The sequence below is a fragment of the Podarcis melisellensis genome (assembly GCF_964234715.1).
Source record: "Podarcis melisellensis genome assembly, chromosome: 2".
Classification (NCBI taxonomy): Eukaryota; Metazoa; Chordata; class Lepidosauria; order Squamata; family Lacertidae; genus Podarcis; species Podarcis melisellensis.
Genome location: NC_138529.1, coordinates 124,862,525 through 124,886,065, shown reverse-complemented (window position 1 = coordinate 124,886,065; position 23,541 = coordinate 124,862,525). Strand labels below are relative to the sequence as shown.

Sequence of the window (23,541 nt, the reverse complement as noted above, 5' to 3'; positions counted from 1 at the left end):
GGGAGCAGGAAGGTCTCTCGTCCCTCAGAGACACAAGGGGGACCCTCTTGGGAGGGGGGCAGGAAGGTCTCTCGTCCCTCAGAGACACAAGGGGGACCCTCTTGGGAGGGGGGCAGAAAGGTCTCTCGTCCCTCAGAGACACAAGGGGGACCCTCTTGGGAGGGGGGCAGAAAGGTCTCTCGTCCCTCCGAGACACAAGGGGGACCCTCTTGGGAGGGGGGCAGGAAGGTCTCTCGTCCCTCAGAGACACAAGGGGGACCCTCTTGGGAGGGGGGCAGGAAGGTCTCTCGTCCCTCAGAGACACAAGGGGGACCCTCTTGGGAGGGGGGCAGAAAGGTCTCTCGTCCCTCAGAGACACAAGGGGGACCCTCTTGGGAGGGGGGCAGAAAGGTCTCTCGTCCCTCCGAGACACAAGGGGGACCCTCTTGGGAGGGGGGCAGGAAGGTCTCTCGTCCCTCCGAGACACAAGGGGGACCCTCTTGGGGGGGAGCAGGAAGGTCTCTCGTCCCTCAGAGACACAAGGGGGACCCTCTTGGGAGGGGGGCAGGAAGGTCTCTCGTCCCTCAGAGACACAAGGGGGACCCTCTTGGGAGGGGGGCAGGAAGGTCTCTCGTCCCTCAGAGACACAAGGGGGACCCTCTTGGGAGGGGGGCAGGAAGGTCTCTCGTCCCTCAGAGACACAAGGGGGACCCTCTTGGGAGGGGGGCAGAAAGGTCTCTCGTCCCTCCGAGACACAAGGGGGACCCTCTTGGGAGGGGGGCAGAAAGGTCTCTCGTCCCTCCGAGACACAAGGGGGACCCTCTTGGGAGGGGGGCAGGAAGGTCTCTCGTCCCTCCGAGACACAAGGGGGACCCTCTTGGGGGGGAGCAGGAAGGTCTCTCGTCCCTCAGAGACACAAGGGGGACCCTCTTGGGAGGGGGGCAGGAAGGTCTCTCGTCCCTCAGAGACACAAGGGGGACCCTCTTGGGAGGGGGGCAGGAAGGTCTCTCGTCCCTCAGAGACACAAGGGGGACCCTCTTGGGAGGGGGGCAGGAAGGTCTCTCGTCCCTCAGAGACACAAGGGGGACCCTCTTGGGAGGGGGGCAGAAAGGTCTCTCGTCCCTCAGAGACACAAGGGGGACCCTCTTGGGAGGGGGGCAGAAAGGTCTCTCGTCCCTCCGAGACACAAGGGGGACCCTCTTGGGGGGGAGCAGGAAGGTCTCAGAGACACAAGGGGGACCCTCTTGGGAGGGGGGCAGAAAGGTCTCTCGTCCCTCAGAGACACAAGGGGGACCCTCTTGGGAGGGGGGCAGGAAGGTCTCTTGTCCCTCAGAGACACAAGGGGGACCCTCTTGGGAGGGGGGCAGAAAGGTCTCTCGTCCCTCCGAGACACAAGGGGGACCCTCTTGGGAGGGGGGCAGGAAGGTCTCTCGTCCCTCAGAGACACAAGGGGGACCCTCTTGGGAGGGGGGCAGGAAGGTCTCTCGTCCCTCAGAGACACAAGGGGGACCCTCTTGGGAGGGGGCAGAAAGGTCTCTGGTCCCTCAGAGACACAAGGGGGACCCTCTTGGGAGGGGGGCAGGAAGGTCTCTCGTCCCTCAGAGACACAAGGGGGACCCTCTTGGGAGGGGGGCAGGAAGGTCTCTTGTCCCTCAGAGACACAAGGGGGACCCTCTTGGGAGGGGGGCAGAAAGGTCTCTCGTCCCTCAGAGACACAAGGGGGACCCTCTTGGGAGGGGGGCAGGAAGGTCTCTTGTCCCTCAGAGACACAAGGGGGACCCTCTTGGGAGGGGGGCAGAAAGGTCTCTCGTCCCTCCGAGACACAAGGGGGACCCTCTTGGGAGGGGGGCAGGAAGGTCTCTCGTCCCTCAGAGACACAAGGGGGACCCTCTTGGGAGGGGGGCAGGAAGGTCTCTCGTCCCTCAGAGACACAAGGGGGACCCTCTTGGGAGGGGGGCAGGAAGGTCTCTCGTCCCTCAGAGACACAAGGGGGACCCTCTTGGGAGGGGGGCAGGAAGGTCTCTCGTCCCTCAGAGACACAAGGGGGACCCTCTTGGGAGGGGGGCAGGAAGGTCTCTCGTCCCTCAGAGACACAAGGGGGACCCTCTTGGGAGGGGGGCAGGAAGGTCTCTCGTCCCTCAGAGACACAAGGGGGACCCTCTTGGGAGGGGGGCAGGAAGGTCTCTCGTCCCTCAGAGACACAAGGGGGACCCTCTTGGGAGGGGGGCAGGAAGGTCTCTCGTCCCTCAGAGACACAAGGGGGACCCTCTTGGGAGGGGGGCAGGAAGGTCTCTCGTCCCTCAGAGACACAAGGGGGACCCTCTTGGGAGGGGGGCAGGAAGGTCTCTCGTCCCTCAGAGACACAAGGGGGACCCTCTTGGGAGGGGGGCAGGAAGGTCTCTCGTCCCTCAGAGACACAAGGGGGACCCTCTTGGGAGGGGGCAGAAAGGTCTCTGGTCCCTCAGAGACACAAGGGGGACCCTCTTGGGAGGGGGGCAGGAAGGTCTCTCGTCCCTCAGAGACACAAGGGGTACCCTCTTGGGAGGGGGGCAGGAAGGTCTCTCGTCCCTCAGAGACACAAGGGGTACCCTCTTGGGGGGGAGCAGAAAGGTCTCTCATCCCTCAGAGACACAAGGGGGACCCTCTTGGGAGGGGGGCAGGAAGGTCTCTCGTCCCTCAGAGACACAAGGGGGACCCTCTTGGGAGGGGGGCAGGAAGGTCTCTCGTCCCTCCGAGACACAAGGGGGACCCTCTTGGGGGGGAGCAGAAAGGTCTCTCGTCCCTCAGAGACACAAGGGGGACCCTCTTGGGAGGGGGGCAGAAAGGTCTCTCGTCCCTCAGAGACACAAGGGGGACCCTCTTGGGAGGGGGGCAGGAAGGTCTCTTGTCCCTCAGAGACACAAGGGGGACCCTCTTGGGAGGGGGGCAGAAAGGTCTCTCGTCCCTCCGAGACACAAGGGGGACCCTCTTGGGAGGGGGGCAGGAAGGTCTCTCGTCCCTCAGAGACACAAGGGGGACCCTCTTGGGAGGGGGGCAGGAAGGTCTCTCGTCCCTCAGAGACACAAGGGGGACCCTCTTGGGAGGGGGCAGAAAGGTCTCTGGTCCCTCAGAGACACAAGGGGTACCCTCTTGGGAGGGGGGCAGGAAGGTCTCTCGTCCCTCAGAGACACAAGGGGGACCCTCTTGGGAGGGGGGCAGGAAGGTCTCTCGTCCCTTAGAGACACAAGGGGGACCCTCTTGGGAGGGGGGCAGAAAGGTCTCTCGTCCCTCAGAGACACAAGGGGGACCCTCTTGGGAGGGGGGCAGGAAGGTCTCTCGTCCCTCAGAGACACAAGGGGGACCCTCTTGGGAGGGGGGCAGGAAGGTCTCTCGTCCCTCAGAGACACAAGGGGGACCCTCTTGGGAGGGGGGCAGGAAGGTCTCTCGTCCCTCAGAGACACAAGGGGGACCCTCTTGGGAGGGGGGCAGGAAGGTCTCTCGTCCCTCAGAGACACAAGGGGGACCCTCTTGGGAGGGGGCAGAAAGGTCTCTGGTCCCTCAGAGACACAAGGGGGACCCTCTTGGGAGGGGGGCAGGAAGGTCTCTCGTCCCTCAGAGACACAAGGGGTACCCTCTTGGGAGGGGGGCAGGAAGGTCTCTCGTCCCTCAGAGACACAAGGGGTACCCTCTTGGGAGGGGGGCAAGTCTCTCGTCCCTCAGAGACACAAGGGGTACCCTCTTGGGAGGGGGGCAGGAAGGTCTCTCGTCCCTCAGAGACACAAGGGGGACCCTCTTGGGAGGGGGGCAGGAAGGTCTCTCGTCCCTCAGAGACACAAGGGGGACCCTCTTGGGAGGGGGCAGGAAGGTCTCTCGTCCCTCAGAGACACAAGGGGTACCCTCTTGGGAGGGGGGCAGGAAGGTCTCTCGTCCCTCAGAGACACAAGGGGGACCCTCTTGGGAGGGGGGCAGGAAGGTCTCTCGTCCCTCAGAGACACAAGGGGGACCCTCTTGGGAGGGGGGCAGGAAGGTCTCTCGTCCCTCAGAGACACAAGGGGGACCCTCTTGGGAGGGGGGCAGGAAGGTCTCTCGTCCCTCAGAGACACAAGGGGGACCCTCTTGGGAGGGGGGCAGGAAGGTCTCTCGGTCCCTCAGAGACACAAGGGGGACCCTCTTGGGAGGGGGGCAGGAAGGTCTCTCGTCCCTCAGAGACACAAGGGGGACCCTCTTGGGAGGGGGGCAGGAAGGTCTCTCGTCCCTCAGAGACACAAGGGGGACCCTCTTGGGAGGGGGGCAGGAAGGTCTCTGGTCCCTCAGAGACACAAGGGGGACCCTCTTGGGAGGGGGGCAGGAAGGTCTCTCGTCCCTCAGAGACACAAGGGGGACCCTCTTGGGAGGGGGGCAGGAAGGTCTCTCGTCCCTCAGAGACACAAGGGGGACCCTCTTGGGAGGGGGGCAGGAAGGTCTCTTGTCCCTCAGAGACACAAGGGGGACCCTCTTGGGAGGGGGGCAGGAAGGTCTCTTGTCCCTCAGAGACACAAGGGGGACCCTCTTGGGAGGGGGGCAGGAAGGTCTCTCGTCCCTCAGAGACACAAGGGGGACCCTCTTGGGAGGGGGGCAGGAAGGTCTCTCGTCCCTCCAGAGACACAAGGGGGACCCTCTTGGGAGGGGGGCAGGAAGGTCTCTCGTCCCTCCGAGACACAAGGGGGACCCTCTTGGGAGGGGGGCAGGAAGGTCTCTCGTCCCTCCGAGACACAAGGGGGACCCTCTTGGGAGGGGGGCAGGAAGGTCTCTCGTCCCTCCGAGACACAAGGGGGACCCTCTTGGGAGGGGGGCAGGAAGGTCTCTCGTCCCTCCGAGACACAAGGGGGACCCTCTTGGGAGGGGGGCAGGAAGGTCTCTCGTCCCTCCGAGACACAAGGGGGACCCTCTTGGGAGGGGGGCAGGAAGGTCTCTCGTCCCTCCGAGACACAAGGGGGACCCTCTTGGGAGGGGGGCAGGAAGGTCTCTCGTCCCTCCGAGACACAAGGGGTACCCTCTTGGGAGGGGGGCAGGAAGGTCTCTCGTCCCTCAGAGACACAAGGGGGACCCTCTTGGGAGGGGGGCAGGAAGGTCTCTCGTCCCTCAGAGACACAAGGGGGACCCTCTTGGGAGGGGGGCAGGAAGGTCTCTCGTCCCTCAGAGACACAAGGGGGACCCTCTTGGGAGGGGGGCAGAAAGGTCTCTCGTCCCTCAGAGACACAAGGGGGACCCTCTTGGGAGGGGGGCAGGAAGGTCTCTCGTCCCTCAGAGACACAAGGGGGACCCTCTTGGGAGGGGGGCAGGAAGGTCTCTCGTCCCTCCGAGACACAAGGGGGACCCTCTTGGGAGGGGGGCAGGAAGGTCTCTCGTCCCTCAGAGACACAAGGGGGACCCTCTTGGGAGGGGGGCAGGAAGGTCTCTCGTCCCTCAGAGACACAAGGGGGACCCTCTTGGGAGGGGGCAGAAAGGTCTCTGGTCCCTCAGAGACACAAGGGGGACCCTCTTGGGAGGGGGGCAGGAAGGTCTCTCGTCCCTCAGAGACACAAGGGGTACCCTCTTGGGAGGGGGGCAGGAAGGTCTCTCGTCCCTCAGAGACACAAGGGGTACCCTCTTGGGAGGGGGGCAGGAAGGTCTCTCGTCCCTCAGAGACACAAGGGGTACCCTCTTGGGAGGGGGGCAGGAAGGTCTCTCGTCCCTCAGAGACACAAGGGGGACCCTCTTGGGAGGGGGGCAGGAAGAAGAAGAAGAAGAAGAAGAAGAAGAGTTTGGATTTGATATCCCGCCTTTCACTCCCCTTCAGGAGTCTCAAAGCGGCTAACATTCTCCTTTCCCTTCCTCCCCCACAACAAACACTCTGTGAGGTGAGTGGGGCTGAGAGACTTCAGAGAAGTGTGACTGGCCCAAGGTCACCCAGCAGCTGCATGTGGAGGAGCAGAGACTCGAACCCGGTTCCCCAGATTACAAGACTACCGCTCTTAACCACTACACCACACTGGCTCTCCCTCAGAGACACAAGGGGGACCCTCTTGGGAGGGGGGCAGGAAGGTCTCTCGTCCCTCAGAGACACAAGGGGGACCCTCTTGGGAGGGGGGCAGGAAGGTCTCTCGTCCCTCCGAGACACAAGGGGGACCCTCTTGGGAGGGGGGCAGGAAGGTCTCTCGTCCCTCCGAGACACAAGGGGGACCCTCTTGGGAGGGGGGCAGGAAGGTCTCTCGTCCCTCCGAGACACAAGGGGGACCCTCTTGGGAGGGGGGCAGGAAGGTCTCTCGTCCCTCCGAGACACAAGGGGGACCCTCTTGGGAGGGGGGCAGAAAGGTCTCTCGTCCCTCAGAGACACAAGGGGGACCCTCTTGGGAGGGGGGCAGGAAGGTCTCTCGTCCCTCAGAGACACAAGGGGGACCCTCTTGGGAGGGGGGCAGGAAGGTCTCTCGTCCCTCAGAGACACAAGGGGGACCCTCTTGGGAGGGGGGCAGGAAGGTCTCTGGTCCCTCAGAGACACAAGGGGGACCCTCTTGGGAGGGGAGCAGGAAGGTCTCTCGTCCCTCCGAGACACAAGGGGGACCCTCTTGGGAGGGGGGCAGGAAGGTCTCTCGTCCCTCCGAGACACAAGGGGGACCCTCTTGGGAGGGGGGCAGGAAGGTCTCTCGTCCCTCAGAGACACAAGGGGGACCCTCTTGGGAGGGGGGCAGGAGGGTCTCTCGTCCCTCAGAGACACAAGGGGGACCCTCTTGGGAGGGGGGCAGGAAGGTCTCTCGTCCCTCAGAGACACAAGGGGGACCCTCTTGGGAGGGGGGCAGGAAGGTCTCTCGTCCCTCAGAGACACAAGGGGGACCCTCTTGGGAGGGGGGCAGGAAGGTCTCTCGTCCCTCAGAGACACAAGGGGGACCCTCTTGGGAGGGGGGCAGGAAGGTCTCTCGTCCCTCAGAGACACAAGGGGGACCCTCTTGGGAGGGGGGCAGGAAGGTCTCTCGTCCCTCAGAGACACAAGGGGGACCCTCTTGGGAGGGGGGCAGGAAGGTCTCTCGTCCCTGTTACGGCAAAAATCTGGGTGCGAGGCTGCTCTGCCACCCAGCTCGTCGGACTCAGTCCGTGGGTCCCTACGGAGGAAAATGAGCTCAGCCGGAGACAGGAGCAAACTGCAGAAGATCCAAGTTTATTGGCCAACAGGTTCAAGACGAGATTGAACAGTGAGAAAGGGGTGACATGGGTTATTATTATTAAAGAATACAAAGATATTATCAAAACCAAACAGATTGCTACTGGACTGGAAAAATGGGAAACAATGGAAAAAGGCTTAAAATTCAGCATGTGCTATCTGATAAGTAGAACTTGATGAAAATGACTTCCAACATGTGATGGACATGCCCCAAAAGTAAAACACACACACACACACACACACACACACACACACTCAATGACCTATGAGGAACCAAAAATAAATAAATGCTAAGACACACAATTTTTAAGTAACCTGAAGTAATCTGTTTTGGCATTCTAACAACCCAATGAAAAACTGATTAATAAATGAAAAACGGATTATTTGTAACCTAAAAAAATGTCAAAGCCACAAAGAGATAGAGGGAAATAAACTAATATAGCAGGGATTCAGACTTGTTTTGCTGACCAGAAAGAAAGTGACTGTTTGGCTTTAAGGGAAGAAAGACGAAAAGAAATACAAATGCAATTACTTTTTATAGAGTATTTAAATCACTGTTTGCATCCCCTCATTATCATTCATGTTGTGGGGAAAAAGAAGGGACAAACACTTTGTTAATGGGGTTCACATATTCTGTTAAGAGGGAAAATTATTTCATGTGAGAAGTCAGTCAGGAAATGCTGTTCCTAAAATGCATAGGCATACACACGAACTCACAGTGGAAGTGTTTTGATATTTACCTGTGAAAAGAATTTGGCATGTTAGATTTGAAACTCTGCAACCTCTTGATTAAGTAGCCCTTGGAGCAAAAGACACATTAAGGGTGATTTCCCTCAATGGTTCCAAGTTTTACATAAGGAAATTTGGATAGTTTCTCCCTGCAAGCACATGCAAGCACATGCTCTCCAAACCTCCTCTCCCCCCTTCTTTCCCCCTCCTTTCTCTCTCTCTCTCTCTCTCTCTTTTAACTGATCTAGCCTTTGTGCATGTGCAGAGTTCAGAGTTCTCAGCAAACCTTTTATACTATTGAAGTGTTGCATCTTTTGGCAAAATTAGAATTTGAATAAGGGAAGGGAAGGGTAAGGAGTAGATTTTAAAAATAGGGTTAGATTTTAAAACAAAAATGAGAAACTCAGCAATTGAAGTATTCACCAAAGCTAACAATTGCAGCCCAAGCAAAGGGACAATTGCTTCCTTTATGTACAGGAAAGGGCTAATATCCCTCTGGCCATTCGCGGAACAATGCCGCGCCCTTATATATGGGAAAAAATGGCCAGAGTCAGAATTCATAGGATTTTTAACTTTTTTTTTTTTTTAACATTCTAAGTTTTCCAGCCTTACCATTTGCAGGCAAAAATTTTCCTGCCCCTTTATTTACAGGATTGGTCAAGGCCCATATGTATTTGTCTGATTTTCAAATAGTAGACAAAATGATAAACAAAATGATAAACACTGTAATCACTCACTACTGAGGAAGAGAGCACAATCAATGCTCCTATCATGTACTAAGGAAGAGGGAAATAAAAGTACCCAGCTGTATACTGAACTCTCTAAAGGAAGAACAGTTTTCCTAAGATAAGATAGGAAGAGAATCTGGGAGAGAATATTTTATAAGCATAGGGTTATTTCAGTTGATATACCCACTCAAATAATAGAACCAGTCCTGGATTTGATTTAAAGGGAATTCAAAAGTGACAATTTTTCCTGAATTTGCAGAGGAATAGTAAACCTAATCTATGCCCCCCCTTTTGCAGTTTCCTTTAAAGGAAGCTTACTCGGGAGTAAATTTACCTGGCACAGAAGAAGAAGAGAGGGGAAAAAAAGAACTCCTGAAAGAGACGGAATGAAACAAGGGGGGGCATTTTCTAAGAAAAGAGGCCTGATATCAGGAGTCTTACAATAACTCTTCTGTCCAACCAAATCAAAGTTAAAACTGGACTCAGATATTTTTTCTTAGAAGGAAGACCATACTTTCATAGGCATGTGCTTCATGAAATAAATACACTGCATTTTAGCTTGAGAGAGCAGTTGTGCTCAACTACGCTTTTGCAGCAGAAACATCTAATTCACATTAGAAACATTCACATTCCATAAACATTAGAAACATTCACATTCCAAAATAGACTGTAGACTCACAATCTGAAAAGTTGCGGCAAAGCACGAGGTGGGGTAAACATTTGCACCTTTCATTCTCATTTCGTCTTATTTAGGACTTATAAGGTCCAGCATGGCTTCCTTAAATTTAAAATTTTGAAGCAAGCTTGCAGTTTAAACTATGCGCGCTTAAGGGCAGTCTGTTAGAGACAGAGGGAACAGACAACACACATAACAGACAACACAACACACATAACAGACAACACGTAAACATATATATTCTCATCCTTTAGTTGGTTATTGCAAGGAGTTGGGCCGCTTCCTTTAGCTTCATTAAGTGAAATTAGTAGGAAGGTCCCACATGGTTTTAAGAGCCTCCTTGCCTCTTCAAACACCACCAGTTAACCAAACTGGCAGGGCTCACAATGCTTAGTTGACTGGGTACCCCTTTATATATATGCATGTGTTGTTGTTGTTGCTTTTTGTTGTTGTTTTCTTTTGGGGGGATAGAGAAGGGAGAAAGAGAGGGGTTGATTAGGATTTGGGTAACTTGTACAGGGGCTATAGTAAAGAGGGGTCTTTCGTCGCTTGGCGACTTCCTTAGTGAGTTTTTTAAAGAGCTCTAGCTATCCGGTTCCTTATATTTCCTTCCTATTTCCTTAGTCAATAACCTGGGGTCCTTTTCCACTCTGCCGATCCTGCCCAATTCCTCATGGGCTATCCCTCCTGGCAACCTATTTTCAAAAAGGGGAAAAGAGAGGACCCAAATAATTACCGCCCAGTCAGTCTGACATCAATACCAGGGAAGATTCTGGAGCAGATCATTAAGCAAACAGTCTGTGAGCACCTAGAAAGGAATGCTGTGATCACCAATAGTCAGCATGGATTTCTGAAAAATAAGTCATGTCAGACTAACCTGATCTCGTTTTTTGACAGAATTACAAGCCTGGTAGATGAAGGGAACGCAGTGGATGTAGCCTACCTTGATTTCAGCAAGGCATTTGACAAGGTGCCCCATGATATTCTTGTAAAGAAGCTGGTAAAATGCGGTCTTGACTGTGCTACCACTCAGTGGATTTGTAACTGGCTGACTGACCGAACCCAAAGGGTGCTCATCAATGGTTCCTCTTCATCCTGGAGAAGAGTGACTAGTGGGGTGCCCGGTCTTATTCAACATCTTTATGAACGACTTGGATGATGGACTCAAGGGCATCCTGATCAAATTTGCAGATGACACCAAACTGGGAGGGGTGGCTAACACCCCAGAGGACAGGATCACACTTCAAAACGACCTTGACAGATTAGAGAACTGGGCCAAAACAAACAAGATGAATTTTAATAGGGAGAAATGTAAAGTATTGCATTTGGGCAAAAAAAATGAGAGGCACAAATACAAGATGGGGGACACCTGGCTTGAGAGCAGTACATGTGAAAAGGATCTAGGAGTCTTGGTTGACCACAAACTTGACATGAGCCAACAGTGTGACGCGGCAGCTAAAAAAGCCAATGCAATTCTGGGCTGCATCAATAGGAGTATTGCATCTAGATCAAGGGAAGTAATAGTGCCACTGTATTCTGCTCTGGTCAGACCTCACCTGGAGTACTGTGTCCAGTTCTGGGCACCACAATTCAAGAAGGACACTGACAAACTGGAACGTGTCCAGAGGAGGGCAACCAAAATGGTCAAAGGCCTGGAAACGATGCCTTATGAAGAACGGCTAAGGGAGCTGGGCATGTTTAGCCTGGAGAAGAGGAGGTTAAGGGGTGATATGATAGCCATGTTCAAATATATAAAAGGATGTCACATAGAGAAGGGAGAAAGGTTGTTTTCTGCTGCTCCAGAGAAGCGGACACGGAGCAATGGTTCCAAACTACAAGAAAAAAGATTCCACCTAAACATTAGGAAGAACGTCCTGACAGTAAGAGCTGTTCGACAGTGGAATTTGCTGCCAAGGTGTGTGGTGGAGTCTCCTTCTTTGGAGGTCTTTAAGCAGAGGCTTGACAACCATATGTCAGGAGTGCTCTGATGGTGTTTCCTGCTTGGCAGGGGGTTGGACTCGATGGCCCTTGTGGTCTCTTCCAACTCTATGATTCTATGATTCTATGATTCTAACCTCCTACCTATCGCCACAAACTCAGGAAAAGGGGCCCTACTGAACGCCCGCGCCGTGCGGTGCCAGATCGGGTGATCCCTGGATAGAGTTTCGAACCAAAAATCCCCCTTCTGGGATTGGATAGAAAGCCAGACCCCTTCCTGCCCCCTAGAAAGGACGCTCGGGAAGTTCGGAAGAAGAACTCCAACCCCTTGCTTTCAACTGGGACGTCCGTTGCGGAGAGTCGGCTGTCTTTCCAAGCCGGGTCTCTCCGTCTTACTTTCGGACTCTCAGTTGGTGCGGCTGACTGGAGGGTTTGAGAGGAGAAAGAGATAGAGCTCAGAACCCCCCTTTTGGGTCGAGCAGCAGTCCACGGTCTCTCTCACCAATTGGACCAAGAGACAGGCGAGAAGGAGCGATAGAGAGGAGGGCAGAGAATTCAGTTGCCAGGAGATTTCCACCCCTTTCCCACCAGTGCACTGGATTTTCCTTTTCCTCACTCATACTCACGCGTCTTCTATGATGATCCCAGGATGAATAAGCCGGCTGGATCCCTCTTTGCTCCCCGGCTGAACTCCTGGGGCTTTCGATTACCGCCCGGAAGATGGCCGGGGGTCCAAAAGGATCTTCCCAGGCAAAATGGCCTGGTGCCGGCTGAAGATTTCGGGGCCCCCGGTCAGCAACGCGGGAGAACCGCGTGCCCCACGTTGGGCGCCAACTGTTACGGCAAAAATCTGGGTGCGAGGCTGCTCTGCCACCCAGCTCGTCGGACTAAGTCCGCGGGTCCCTACGGAGGAAAACGAGCTCAGCCGGAGACAGGAGCAAACTGCAGAAGATCCAAGTTTATTGGCCAACAGGTTCAAGACGAGATTGAACCCCAAGAGTGGGGCGACATAAACTTTTAAAAGTTCCCTCCAAGTCCCAGAATTCAGTGCACGAAACGTCATGAATTCATTATGGGAAGGTTGGGTTTCACGGATTACATCATGAATATATTACACACGTCATGAATATCTTAGGAAAAGGTGGGGTTACACTAATTAACATTTGAGACAAGGGAGGGGAAATATGTAGAGCGAGAGATACACATAGATAAACATTCATCAAGTACCGGTGGTGGCTGGACAAAGAACCAGAGATATGCATCGTCTGTCACCTGGTATTGCCCGGAGGAAGGGTTATGCGAAGTGATTTGACAGGATTAAGGAGTTCCTGTGTACGTGCCCAGTCGCTTCGGGGATTATGGAAGTAGGGATCGCATCATGGAGTCCGGAGGGGGCTGAGTCGAATGACACCCAGAGCAAAGAAATCAGAATTATGGTTGATTTTATGTCAATTTCCAAAGGTTTCCTAGGCTGTCTGACCTATTCTGTATTGGTAATCAAAAGCGGAAACAAAATGGACACATTGTAACAAGAATGGATACATTTTGACAGTTTTACGAGGTCCCCGGTTTCGGATCCATTGTTCTCACAGTGGGGGCCGTCAACAGCTTGTCAGTAGGTTCAATGAGGCGTGCAAGGCTCCGTGAGCTGGCTCCTGCAGGACGAATGCATGGCTGTGATTGGCTAAGACGCAGCCATAGGAATAAACGGAGGTACAGGAGCGCCCGGTCTACTCGTTCTAAGTATGGAGCGCAAATTGCCATAGGAAGAGATAGGAGAATATATTCATATATTTGAGCTTATTTCGCTCGTGAAAGAAAGACGGGGAAAGGGACTCTGGGGAAGTGTGGTGCTTGTGCAACGGTGAGGGGGACTGAGGATGGACGAACGGTGGATACCCTTGAGGTCATCGCCTCGGTCGCTCCTGGGAGAGGGGGAAGAGGAGGTACCCCCCCTTCCGGTCCGTATCACGTCCCTCAGAGACACAAGGGGGACCCTCTTGGGAGGGGGGGAGGAAGGTCTCTCGTCCCTCAGAGACACAAGGGGGACCCTCTTGGGAGGGGGGCAGAAAGGTGTCTCGTCCCTCAGAGACACAAGGGGGACCCTCTTGGGAGGGGGCAGGAAGGTCTCTCGTCCCTCCGAGACACAAGGGGGACCCTCTTGGGAGGGGGGCAGGAAGGTCTCTCGTCCCTCAGAGACACAAGGGGGACCTTCTTGGGAGGGGGGCAGGAAGGTCTCTCGTCCCTCAGAGACACAAGGGGGACCCTCTTGGGAGGGGGGCAGGAAGGTCTCTCGTCCCTCAGAGACACAAGGGGGACCCTCTTGGGAGGGGGGCAGGAAGGTCTCTCGTCCCTCCGAGACACAAGGGGGACCCTCTTGGGAGGGGGGCAGGAAGGGCTCTCGTCCCTCCGAGACACAAGGGGGACCCTCTTGGGAGGGGGGCAGGAAGGTCTCTCGTCCCTCCGAGACACAAGGGGCACCCTCTTGGGAGGGGGGCAGGAAGGTCTCTCGTCCCTCCGAGACACAAGGGGGACCCTCTTGGGAGGGGGGCAGGAAGGTCTCTCGTCCCTCCGAGACACAAGGGGGACCCTCTTGGGAGGGGGGCAGGAAGGTCTCTCGTCCCTCCGAGACACAAGGGGGACCCTCTTGGGAGGGGGGCAGGAAGGTCTCTCGTCCCTCCGAGACACAAGGGGGACCCTCTTGGGAGGGGGGCAGGAAGGTCTCTCGTCCCTCCGAGACACAAGGGGGACCCTCTTGGGAGGGGGGCAGGAAGGTCTCTCGTCCCTCCGAGACACAAGGGGGACCCTCTTGGGAGGGGGGCAGGAAGGTCTCTCGTCCCTCCGAGACACAAGGGGGACCCTCTTGGGAGGGGGGCAGGAAGGTCTCTCGTCCCTCCGAGACACAAGGGGGACCCTCTTGGGAGGGGGGCAGGAAGGTCTCTCGTCCCTCCGAGACACAAGGGGGACCCTCTTGGGAGGGGGGCAGGAAGGTCTCTCGTCCCTCCGAGACACAAGGGGGACCCTCTTGGGAGGGGGGCAGGAAGGTCTCTCGTCCCTCCGAGACACAAGGGGGACCCTCTTGGGAGGGGGGCAGGAAGGTCTCTCGTCCCTCCGAGACACAAGGGGGACCCTCTTGGGAGGGGGGCAGAAAGGTCTCTCGTCCCTCCGAGACACAAGGGGGACCCTCTTGGGAGGGGGGCAGGAAGGTCTCTCGTCCCTCCGAGACACAAGGGGGACCCTCTTGGGAGGGGGGCAGGAAGGTCTCTCGTCCCTCCGAGACACAAGGGGGACCCTCTTGGGAGGGGGGCAGGAAGGTCTCTCGTCCCTCCGAGACACAAGGGGGACCCTCTTGGGAGGGGGGCAGGAAGGTCTCTCGTCCCTCCGAGTCACAAGGGGGACCCTCTTGGGAGGGGGGCAGGAAGGTCTCTCGTCCCTCCGAGACACAAGGGGGACCCTCTTGGGAGGGGGGCAGGAAGGTCTCTCGTCCCTCCGAGACACAAGGGGGACCCTCTTGGGAGGGGGGCAGGAAGGTCTCTCGTCCCTCCGAGACACAAGGGGGACCCTCTTGGGAGGGGGGCAGGTAGGTCTCTCGTCCCTCCGAGACACAAGGGGGACCCTCTTGGGAGGGGGGCAGGAAGGTCTCTCGTCCCTCAGAGACACAAGGGGTACCCTCTTGGGAGGGGGGCAGGAAGGTCTCTCGTCCCTCAGAGACACAAGGGGGACCCTCTTGGGAGGGGGGCAGGAAGGTCTCTCGTCCCTCAGAGACACAAGGGGGACCCTCTTGGGAGGGGGGCAGGAAGGTCTCTCGTCCCTCAGAGACACAAGGGGGACCCTCTTGGGAGGGGGGCAGGAAGGTCTCTCGTCCCTCAGAGACACAAGGGGGACCCTCTTGGGAGGGGGGCAGGAAGGAGGGGGCTTTCAGACGGAAAAAGGTAAAAGGCGGATCTAGACGGATCCTCGTGAATTCATATGATTTTTTCATTCAAATTAAATAAAACCACCATGATACTGTAGACTATGTCTTACTCTGTAGACAGCATCAAAAAAATAACGCACCCACTATTTCGTGGGGCCGCAGGAGCGCAAAAACATGTTTAAAAAACACGGATCCTCATGGATCCTCATGATTTTTGCACAAGACCAGCCCAAAGTCACCATCAGATCAAACATCATGGCCAGGGGAACAGCATCCACCACAAGAAAACTCGGATCCACGCCTGCCTGGCCATGCCATGGCCCAAAAACGTGGTTTTGAATCATGGATTGTTACAGGAAAATCCGAGGGCTCCCTTGGACAAAACAAAGACACCAACCAGGATAACTTGGAGCAAAACAGCAGCCTGTAGGCTTGGCCTTTATTGAACTGTTGCAACAGGGTGTTCCCCTCACGTGCAGGAGAGAGGAAAGACCCAGAACAATAGTGTGCAAGGTCTTATAAAAACTTTTGAAATTCCCCTCCTCTAGGTCTAGCCCACCCCCAGAAAGGAGGGGTTGAGGGAGGCATACATTACAGAAAGGAGGTGCTGAGGGAGGCATACATTACAGAAAGGAGGTGCTGAGGGAGGAGTTGTGGTGGTAACCTGAGTGTCTTGTCACCTGGCTGGTTCCTCCTTTCCCCCTCCCCCTGAGTCACTTCCAGGAACTTCCAGGAGACAAAGGGGATTTTGCAGTTTCCTGCCCCCTGAGGGAAGATCTGATCATTGTCCTTTGTTCCAGTCCCTGCTGAATCCACTCCCATATGCAAGTTCTTTGTGATCTTCATTGTCTTCTGTCCAGGACCATCAGGGTTGGCATGTGTTACGTGCTGAGACAGTGAAGGGATTATGGCTGACCAGGACTAAACTGACCAGGACTAAGTCACCCCCCTTTGTTAGTTCTTGTCATATGGAGTAAAATAAAAATGGAACAGTGCAAATCCAATGTATGGTTGATTTTCTATGAATTTATAACAGAAATGTGGCGTTATAACAGAAATGTGGCGTATGTAGTGTGTGAGTGTGAAGTTTATACAAACAGAATGATTGGGGTGGGGGGGGTTCCTGCTACAGTTCCCCCCTTCGGAGATAAGATTGCAAAGGTGGTTACTTTGCAATCCTTTTCTCCGCACAATTTAAGGTGGTAAATGTTAACCTGCTATTCTCCGTCCCAGATGCGTGTGTCCATGTGAACTTGAAAGGGACTTGGTTGTCATGCTTCTTAAGGATATTTGTATAGAAATATAATGGTGTAACAGTGCACATAGTTAGACACAGGATATATCACGTAAAATTAATATTTTGTTGCTCAGTTACTTGTGGTATTTTAGCACCTTGGAATAAATATCTTCTCAATAGTGCCATATGCTTTACATTTAGCAGGAAGGTCCACTAATGACTGAAAGATGCAGTTTGCTTTGCCCTCCCACCATTTTGTGTTCTCAGGTGTCAAGGTAGCTCTTCTGTGGTCTCACACCGGCCTGGTGTAACAGTAGTAGCAATCCCTGGTGAATCCCCTTAGGGCTTTCATATTGACCATGTTGCCTGGCACTCATCACAGCTGGCACAGGTTTGGGCACGTCAGGAGTGAAATGTCCTCGCCTGGCCATTCTATGGGATTTTATTATTATTGGCTATGGTCTTGCAGTCATGGGACTTGCACTTAAAGGACCAAAAAGCTAATTGCAGCCTGGATACACTTGCCCAATTCAAACTGAGTCCAATTTGAATTTATCTTGCCCTATGGTTCTCAACTCTTCAAACCAATCTGTTAAAAGAAAACCATTCTTAAAAGGGCACTTGTCCAAATAAGTCAATTTAACTCTATAAGGGATTATTCCTGCTAAACCAAAGCATATTCACTTTCATGTATCTTAGAAGCTTCTCATTGGTAAAGTGAGTTTTTAGCACATTTTTTAAAATGGGTAGGGAAGTTGGCAGAGTGCCAGGTGAAACAACTAAATGTGGTTATAAATTTATCTGATTCTAAACATTGGACTACATAATAGCCTGATCTGTAAAAAAAAAGCATAAAATGTATGAGAATGCTCAACTGGGGTGTAAGGAATAAGACATTAAACATAAAAACAATTACAAACAAACATAGCCACAAATAGCCCCCCCATTTGTGGAAATAACACACTGTCAGACACATTTCAACATTCCCACACAATAACACATAATACAAAACAAACTAATTAAGTATCAGTTACATATCTTGAGACAATTGTGATATTTTTACGCATGTATCTTGAGGTTCAAAAGTCAGAAAATGTCCTTGCAATTCAACTCCACCCCCCTTTGTCAGGCCCACCCCCCCGGCAGTCTATATCCTTTGAAACAGATAGCTGTGGCCATATTGAAAACTTTGATGTCTTCTGTTGTGGTGGCGAAGGTTTTCATTGGATCTGTAGTAACACACTTGTAGAAGTGATATCCTGTAAGGGCAGGATGGACTTAAAAGACACAGTTAAAATAATAATAAAACACACACATACAATGACCTATGAGGAACCAAAAATAAATAAATGCTAAGACACACAATTTTTTTTTAAGAAACCTGAAGTAACCTGCTTTGGCATTCTAACGTCCCAAATGAAAATAAAAGAGTGTTTCTTGATGTGACAACATCAGTCAGAATGTTAATAGCAAAATACTGGGAAATGACTTAATACCAAGAAAATGAATGGCAATTTAAAGTTGTGCAAGTACCTTGAACTAGCCAAAATGATAGAATTAATAAGAAATGATCAGGCAAAGGGTAAACAAATACCATTCCACAAACAATGTTAGGTTGTGCTTCGCTTAATTTCGTAGACATCATGGAAAAACTGATTAAATAAATGAAAAGAGATTATTTGTAACTTAAAGCGTCAAAGGCACGAAGAGATGGAAGTCACAAATACAGCAGGGATTCAGACTTGTTTCACAGAACAGGAAAGAAAGTTGCTGTGGGAGAAAAGAAGGGACAAAAACCTTTGTTATTGGGGTTCACATATCTTGTTAAAAGGGAAAAATTATTTCATGTGAGAAGCCTGTCAGGAAATGCTGTTCCTAAAATGCACACAAAGTCTGTGATTTAAATCCCCTGGGGGGGGGTGCTTTGAAATTTACCTGGGAAAGGAATTTGGCATGTTAATGGTGTTAAGATTTGAGACTTGGCACACCTTTTGTCTTGCGAAGCCCCTGGAGCAAAGGACACATTAAGGGTGATTTCCCTCAGTGGCTCCAAGTTTTACATAAGGAAATTAGGATAAACTTCCCCCTTCAGCCCAAGTTCCTCTCACTCCCTACAGTTCCCCCTCCTTCCTCTATCTCTCTCCCCCCTTTGTTGCTGCTTTTAGCCTCTGTGCATGTGCAGAGTTCATATCTCAGCAAACCTTTTATACTATTGAAAATCTTGAAACCTTTGGCTAAATTACTATTTGAAGGGTAAGGAGTAGATTTAAAAAATACTGTTAGATTTAAAAAAACAAAAAAAGAGAAACTGAGCAATTAAAGTATTCAATAAAGTTAGCAATTGTAGCCCAAGCAAAAAGGACTGCTTCCTTTATGTACAGGAAAGGGCTATCATTTTGTGTGATTTCCCTCTGGTCATTCACGGAACAATGCCACGCCCTTATATATGGGGAAAAAAATGGCCAGAGAGTCAGAATTTATAGGATTTTTTTTTTTTAACATTCTCAGTCATTTCAGCCTTACCATTTGCAGACAAATTTTTTCTGCCCTTTATTTACAGGATAAATGGTCAAGACTCATATGTATTTTATGTGCTTAAACTTTGAATTGACTTTGAAGTTTGATTTTTTTTTTTTAATAGTAGAGAAAATGATAAACACTGTAATCACTCAAATGCTTGAAATTACCAGTTTTGCTTCAAAACATCACGGATTTTACCTCTCACCTTTTTTAAGAAAAACAAAGAGCAAAGTTGGGCTGAATTTCAACTCATCACATGCTTGCAGACACATGGCCCTCCACACAGCCACAAATTGGGAGAGCTAAAAGGGACCCTTGGGTCATCTAGTCGAACCCTAAATACAGTGTTCATAGCAAGATTTCAAAGCAAGATTTGCACTACCAAAAGGACATATACATTTAAATACAGATTTTCGACTGGGAAAGGAAACATCTATGCTCCTATCATGTACTAAGGAAGAGGAAAATAAAAGTACCCAACTTTACACAGAACCCTTTTAGCAGATCTTGAGATAGTTTGAGTGAATTTGCTTCCTTCAAGTTCCTAGAGAAATTATCTTTAAAGGAAGATTGAAGTGAACATTTTTTCTAAGAGGGAGAGGATCTCTTATAAAACATAGTTAAAACAGCCATAGATTTGATTTAAAAGGAATACAAAATTGACAGGTTTTTTTTTTTTTCATGAACTTGCAGAGGAATAGTAAGGACAATCTATGCCCCCCCCTTGCAGTTTCCTTTGAAGGAAGCTTACTTGGGAGTAAATTTACCTGGCACAGAAGTAAGAAGGAGAAGGGAAAAAAACCCCTGAAAGAGACAGAATGAAACAAGGGGGCATTTTCTAAGAAAAGAGGCCAGGAAGACTGATATCAGGACTGGACTCAGATAGACAATTTTGCTGGCTATGGAAGCTTCTACATTTAATACCAATTTTAATACCAATTTTTCTTAGAAAGAACACATTTTTATAGGCAGACGCTTAATGAAATACATACACTGCATTTTAGCTTGAGAGAGCAGTTGGCTCTACTAGGCTTTTGCAGCAGAAACATTAGTTTCTTCACAGCACATTTCAAAATACTGGGAAAAAATACTGGAATACGGATATAAACTCATAAACTCAAACGTTGCAACATAACATTATCCACCATCAACTTAAAATCATACTCCTCACTCAAGCTACTTGGAGGAAGACTCATTGGAGCCTCTCTCAAATAAACATTTGCACACTTCATTCTCAATTTTTTTTTTTCCTGTTTAAGATTGATGAGGCCCAACATGGCTTCCTTAGATTTAAAATTTTTTGAAGCAAGCTTGCAATTTAAAACTATGTGCATTTAAGAACAGTCTGTGGATGCCGGGGCCAATGTAAACACAAACCCTTTTAATATTTCCAAATCTTTGAATACATCTCATATCCTTTTTTTTCCCCAAGAGAAACTAAGATCTCTAATGTGTGGGCTCTCAGGCTGGGCTGTTATTATATCTACTGCCTTCTGAGCACCATTAAATTTACGGTTTCATGTTCTAGCTTTAGGTTATAGTTTAACACCACAAATTTGATGTGTTCAGCTCTCCCTAAGGGTTCAAACCCTGATTTTGTTGAAGGATCCCTGAGGTGGCCGCTGTGCCCTGGGTTCCAGGTGGTGGGCCTAATCCACCCACTAAAAGTTACAATGGTCTCGTACTTTGTACTTGGAAAGACCATTTTGCCCCTTTATTTTATTTATTTTTTTTCAATTGGAGAGGCGAAGCTGGAGGGGCATATTAGAATCCTCTCTGGGGCAAAAAGGCTTCATGGAAGCCTGGTTGCCAGGAGGAGTCCAGCTAGGGTGTTTAGTGAGCTCCCATTCTCTCATATGTTATTATTAGGTTTTTTTCTTTTCTTTTCATTAACGAAGTACGCTAAAGACAGAAAGAGTGGATGCACACACACAAGGGAGGAGGGGCAAAGGGAAAGAAAGGGGGGGACAGAAAAGGATCCTTTCAGTACTCAAAGTACCCTTGACTAACACAATTCCTATTTATCTATAAACCACGAATTAATTTCTGGAAATCTCAAACCTGAACCTGAAACAAAACCACGGGTCTCTGCCCGGAACCTCAAACCACGGGTCTCTCTCTCTACCCGGAATTCCTTTACCTCAGTGCTGCTTCCTACGAGTGAGCTCAAACGTCTGCCACGGGACACCTTGGCCCGTCTGCCACGGGACACCTTGGCCCGAGAAAGTTCCTGCATATATATAATCCTAGTGTGGGGCCCCAATTCCCCCCTCTACCCTCCACGACAGCCTCCTGCCTAGCCTTTGAGACTAAGTTCGGAACCCCTACTGGACGCTTGCGCAGTGCAATGCCAGATTAAGGCCCGAGAAAATGAAGGTTTGGAAAGGAAACAAACAACCTTGCGTTCTGACGTACCCGGGTCATCCCTAACAAAGGTCGCCAGGCAGCAGGGGCAGCTTTGTTTGCATAATAGACAAGAAAAGAGAGAGAGAGAGAGAGAGAGAGAGAGAAGGCTTGGATGGACCCCCCTGGACGACTCCGAAAGAGGGACGTCAGAGAAAACAGTAAAGAGCCACGCTTTCCCAGACTCAATTCTAAGACGGAAAACGGGGGAGAAAAGGGATAGAGAGATTAAGGCGTCCCTGGACGATCCCGAGAGGGAACGCCGGAAAACAGTAAAAGTACCACAATTTCCCCGGACACGTTCCGTGCAAGAAATTGGGGGGAGAAAAAGGGAAAGGTTTTGATGTTCCTAGACGACTCCGAAAGGCAACATCATACAGTAAAGTTCCGCGACCTCCCTGGCCACCCTCCGAAAGGGGAGAATCGGGGGAGAAAAGGACAGAGCTAAAGCGTACCCGGCCGACTCCGAGGGGCTACGCCAGAAATGAAAGAAGGAAAGTCTGGCTGTCGTGGGGACGTTACTTTTCCACCCCCCTCCCAATGTATTTACTTCAAACCATACTCACGTTCGAAGATGTCCCCCGCGGATCCCGGGATCCTTTTCTTTTTTTAGCCGGCTTGACCTCGCCTTTGCTCCCCTGGTTGGGCTTTTGGTGACGATTGATTACCGCCCGCAAAGAGGAGGCAGGGAGAGGAAGAAGGATCCCTGGGCTAATGTTGCCCAGTGGCGCCCGATCCCCTCTATCTCCCCTCTCACCTCTGCAGGAGAACCAAGTGTCCCTTCGTGGTTGCCAACTGTTACAGGAAAATCCGAGGGCTCCCTTGGACAAAACAAAGACACCAACCAGGATAACTTGGAGCAAAACAGCAGCCTGTAGGCTTGGCCTTTATTGAACTGTTGCAACAGGGTGTTCCCCTCACGTGCAGGAGAGAGGAAAGACCCAGAACAATAGTGTGCAAGGTCTTATAAAAACTTTTGAAATTCCCCTCCTCTAGGTCTAGCCCACCCCCAGAAAGGAGGGGTTGAGGGAGGCATACATTACAGAAAGGAGGTGCTGAGGGAGGCATACATTACAGAAAGGAGGTGCTGAGGGAGGAGTTGTGGTGGTAACCTGAGTGTCTTGTCACCTGGCTGGTTCCTCCTTTCCCCCTCCCCCTGAGTCACTTCCAGGAACTTCCAGGAGACAAAGGGGATTTTGCAGTTTCCTGCCCCCTGAGGGAAGATCTGATCATTGTCCTTTGTTCCAGTCCCTGCTGAATCCACTCCCATATGCAAGTTCTTTGTGATCTTGATTGTCTTCTGTCCAGGACCATCAGGGTTGGCATGTGTTACGTGCTGAGACAGTGAAGGGATTATGGCTGACCAGGACTAAACTGACCAGGACTAAGTCACCCCCCTTTGTTAGTTCTTGTCATATGGAGTAAAATAAAAATGGAACAGTGCAAATCCAATGTATGGTTGATTTTCTATGAATTTATAACAGAAATGTGGCGTTATAACAGAAATGTGGCGTATGTAGTGTGTGAGTGTGAAGTTTATACAAACAGAATGATTGGGGTGGGGGGGGGTTTCCTGCTACAGGATCCTCACGCTTTTTGCATTGGGCCAACCCAAACTCACCGTCAGATGACACGTCATAGCCAGGGGCACAACCTGCACCACAAAAATCACAGATCCACGGCTTCCTGGCCATACCGTGGCCCAAATACGTGGTTTTGAAACACGGATCCTCATGGATTCTCACGCTTTTTGCACTAGATCAGCCCAAACTCACTGTCAAATCACACCTCATGTCCAGGGGCACATCCTGCACCACAAAAAACTCGGATCCACGTCTGCCTGGCCATGCCGTGGCCCAAAAACGTGGTTCCGAAGCATGGATCCTCATGATTTTTGCACAAGACCAGCCCAAAGTCACCATCAGATCAAACATCATGGCCAGGGGAACAGCATCCACCACAAAAAAAACTCGGATCCACGCCTGCCTGGCCATGCCATGGCCCAAAAACGTGGTTTTGAATCACGGATCCTCATGGATCCTCACGCTTTTTGCATTGGGCCAACCCAAACTCACCGTCAGATGACACGTCATAGCCAGGGGCACAACCTGCACCACAAAAATCACGGATCCACGGCTTCCTGGCCATACCGTGGCCCAAAAACGTGGTTTTGAAGCACGGATCCTCATGGATCCTCACACTTTTGCACTAGATCAGCCCAAACTCACCATCAAATCACACATCATGGCCAGGGGCACAGCC

At 51.6% G+C, this 23,541-nt stretch overlaps 2 protein-coding genes across 14 annotated transcripts in view; one reads left to right on the top strand and one right to left on the bottom strand.

Annotated features, from left to right (window-relative positions):
- Positions 1-23,541, bottom strand: part of LOC309364438 (uncharacterized protein) — a 218,263-nt gene that overhangs the window by 20,833 nt on the left and 173,889 nt on the right. The window lies entirely within an intron of this gene.
- LOC309364575 (uncharacterized protein) overlaps positions 9,979-23,541 on the top strand; it is a 132,305-nt gene continuing 118,742 nt past the window's right edge. Inside the window, exon 1 of the mRNA XM_081902179.1 lies at positions 9,979-10,235. The gene's annotated coding sequence lies outside the window, so the exon portion shown is untranslated. The remainder of the gene's footprint in view (positions 10,236-23,541) is intronic.